A 4347-nucleotide genomic window follows, 5' to 3' on the forward strand; every position below is an offset into this window, starting at 1 on the left:
TATAAAACCAAGGATGACAAGTTACTACCTTACAAAGATCTAGTTGATCAATTAAAGGAGCATTTCACTCAGATCTAGTTCATATAGATACCTAGACTCTAGAATAAGGCAGCTAATGCTATGGCTACTATTGGTTCTCTCGTGGAAATACCGCACGAAGTTATGCAATATGAATTCTTGGTTGAGTAGTTGCACAAACTCACATATGAGAATGATGAGTCAACATGGGTCTGTATCTTGGTTGGTCCCCAATCTCCATGGTACCATGAAAGTCATGCTTACCTACTAAATGGTATCATATCTCCTCACCTCACACAAACCCAATGCCAAAACCTTATTTGCAAAGCTTCCCGTTACACTATCATTGCCCAAACCCTATATAGTAATGGTTATCATGATACTCTCTCTCAATTTTTAGATCAAAATAAGGTTGCGATGGCTCTCAAAGAGGTATACACTGGACTTTGTGGTGCTCACACAAGCAGAATGGTTCTGGCAAAGCATATCCTTCAGGCTGGATATTATTGGCCTACTCTAGAATAGGATGCATGTGAATTTGTGAAATGATGTTTACCTTGTCAACAACATGATAATTTAATCCAGGCTCCAACATAAGACTTGCAACCCATTGCACCACCATGGCCTTTTTCCTGCTAGGGATTTGATCTTGTTGGTCTTATTGCACCACTTTCTTCAGAAGGGCACAAGTGGATAATCACTGCCACTAATTATTTCACTAAGTCGGTTGAAGAAGTTCCCCTTGTTACTACCATGGGAGTTCAGGTGTCCAAGTTTATATTGTATCATATCATATGTAACTTTGGTATCCTAGCTACCATTTTCACAGACCACAGAGATAATTCTCAAAACCTAAATATGGATGAATTATGCACTTCCCTTCACATCCATCATAGCTTTTCTAGCCCGTATTTCCTACAAGGTAATGGTCAAGCAGAGGAAACTAATAAAATCTTGCTCAGAATCCTCAAGATAGTTGTCAATGACTCCAGCCATGATTGGCATTTGCAAATTAATCCTGCCCTATGGGCATACTGCACTTCATTCCATACAGCCATTGGCACAACTCCATACTCCTTGGTCTATGGTGTGAAAGCAGTCCTACCTATTGAGGTTGAACTCCCATCACTCCGCATTTCTCTCTGAGGATAGATATCTAATGAAGAATATAGAGTGGCTCAACTTACTCAACTTGATCTACTTGATGAAAAAAGGCAACAGGCCTATCACCACCTCATGGTCTATCAAAGCTGCCTCAAGCACAATTTCAATAGGAAAGTCCATCCACACAGTTTTCAAGAAGGTGACATGGTCCTTAAAGAGAATATGAAGGTTCAAGCTGACAGAGAAAAGAAAGGCAAGTTCAAGCCCACGTGGCTTGGTTCTTATTTGGTCACAACATCTTTTGGCTCAGGAGCCTATCAACTATCTACCCTTGAAGGTGAAGTCCTAAATGATTCTACCAACATTATTCATCTCAAGAAATTCTATGCCTAAAGGACAAAATTTACAAATCAAGGACAGAAAAAAGGCACAAAATAAAAATAAAGTGTCCAATGGTGAAAACTTGGTGATTCAAGCACCCTGGATAGGTCCTTAGTAAAAACCTAGCAAATAGGCACTAGGTGTACTACAACTCTTCCATGATCTATCACTGACACAAACCCCTTTATCACCCCTCCATAATATATCACTCATCCCCCCCACTTTTCCAAGGTGTTCCTTATTGTTACTCACCATGCTTCGCAACATCATCCTCTAGCACTTTGCACTTTGCCAACATCCCACCTCATTCATGTATTATAGCATCCCATTTATCATACTCGATGTATCCTACTATTGTACTCTACTAGATGTACCCTATCAAGTGCTTTTTATCTTTATAATTTACCATATGTAGCATATACAAACCATATAACATGTGTCTCATACCCCTGCACTAATCCTTGTCTCCCATGTACCATACCTATGTGAATACAACAATATCCAAACCCTTGTACATAAATTGCACTTTACATAATCCCACCTAAACAAAACCATGTATTATAACAACACTATCTCCTCATCCCGAGCTTTCCCCCGCCATGCATGTACCTACTATGTTTTTCCATCTAGTCACAAGTTCCCATGTCCTTAACTAGTCATACTTGTACATACTATCCAGGTCTTGTTGCAACCCATTAGAAATGGAAAAATAAATATGTAAATAAGCAATACCAGGAAAGAATCTAAGAGAGTTAATGCATGAAAAGATATTACCATAAGATAGGAGAGAGAAAGCTTCAAGATCCAACACCATGAGACAAGATATTTGAAAAGGGGAAAGCAAAGAAAACTCCTTGTGACATTATGAATGAGGCATGAAAAACCTAAGAAGAGAGAGAGAGAGAGAGAGAGAGAGAGAGAGAGAGAGCAATCGCTCATAGAATAATTGAGAAGAGGAAGAAACCTCATTAGAAATGAGAGAGGAGGGTCATCTCTTAAATAGAGATGAGAGAGATGAGTTAGAATATATCTCCCATGTCTATGAATGCCACATTCATAAGTGTGAGATTCCTCTTATGGAGGAATAATCTAAAATACAAATTACAATAAATATTTGTCCTCACATATTCCACTAGAGGACAAAATAAGAAGTAGTGGAAAAAGGACAAAAAGGAAATATATTAGGATACCTTGGCTTATATCCTAATATATTATAACAATAAAGAAAGGAGATCTAACCTTGGTTTATAAACACACCAAGGAAAGATTACAACTTCTAACACCCCTCTTTAATCGTTACTTGGGGTAATTATATCAAGCGGTATTAAACCCATAATTTACAACAATCTACAACTTAATCTTCAATATGAAGTAATTTGATTGTCTTCAAGCCATATGGTACATTTGAAAATCCAAGAAAAGTACATGAGTCCTTTGAATGTGATCAAGTGGAAGCATAGACACATCTCCATATGTGAAAAAATGAGAAGGTTCCTTGATGGATCACCTAGAAAAAAAAAAAAAGAAAACAAAACAACTATCCACAAGTAGAATTACATTGAATGGACAAGTTAGTAAAGAAAATGAAGTTATAATAATTTAATCAAGGAGGAACTAAGAGAGATGAGGATAAATGAACGTGTTCACCAACATGCAATGGAGTTAACATGATATCTAAAATAAGTCATAAGCTCAAAATGATCATAATAGATGTAATAAATCTCTCATGAAAGGAACATACTACTGCACAAATGACTACATACAAGGCCAACTAATGAAAACTTGCATCAACATTGCGTCAATTACATGGATATAGATAGTCCACTAATGAGTCATCCCACTATAGGTGAATGGCTCATGACTCCATCACCTACATGACCCATGATCTAGGCAATAAAGTATGAAAAACATTATCACATTGTATATTTATCAAAGAAATATAAGAGAGAAAATAATAAATAAGTAGAACATGTGCCTCAAACACCAAATAATTCAAGTTATACTTTTTTCCAAGAATTATAGCTGAAGTGGACCAAAGGAAGGGTTTATGAGGAGTAACAACATATTGCCTTCAAATAAGAAATCCATCATGGATAAGCAACATCATTGCCATGAGGAAAAAGATCAACATGGGTCAAAACAACTTTCTCAAATAAAGTCTCCAATAGTGGAGTGCTCCAAGATATGGCAGCCTCGTCACCTATACACTCAAAAATGAGCAAAGTGTCGGAAGTCATACCATGATTAAATCAAAACTAGGAGCATACACCAATAAGACAAGGAGATAGGAATGGGAAATCCCCATTAATATCATCCTCACATTGAGGAACAAAATGGAACAAATGGAGGGAAACTTCATTGAAGTAAGTGCACACCAATTATAGGTTGGAGGGATACTCCATAGGCCAGATAAGGCAACTACGAGTCAGTTTAAAACTGTCGGGTCCACCATAGTTAACCTTGATAAATTGGCTCCCGATGCAACTTACAAAAAATATATAATAAAAGAATGGTATTCAACCATGAAATGCTACTATGAGCATAAAGAGATGCTATAAAAGCATAAAACTGCAACTATTTGCAGATAGATCATTAGAATATAGTAAAATCAAATCATTAAATAATGAAGGCAATAGTGTAAGATAACTCATAAACCTGAATAATTTGAGATAAATAAGAAGTATTTGGAAGAGCAATAAGCATAAGTTATCAATTAAAAACTCCATGCAAGGTGAACACAAGTGATAAGATATTAAGGATGGGCCCACCAACAAAGACAAGAATCCTCCTAGATTATGGCAAGAAAAGGAATAATAAATGAGGATATTTATTTATATATTTAAA

Source organism: Cupressus sempervirens, chromosome 5 (assembly GCF_028749045.1).
Source record: "Cupressus sempervirens isolate cs-2001-9-10 chromosome 5, ASM2874904v1, whole genome shotgun sequence".
NCBI lineage: Eukaryota > Viridiplantae > Streptophyta > Pinopsida > Cupressales > Cupressaceae > Cupressus > Cupressus sempervirens.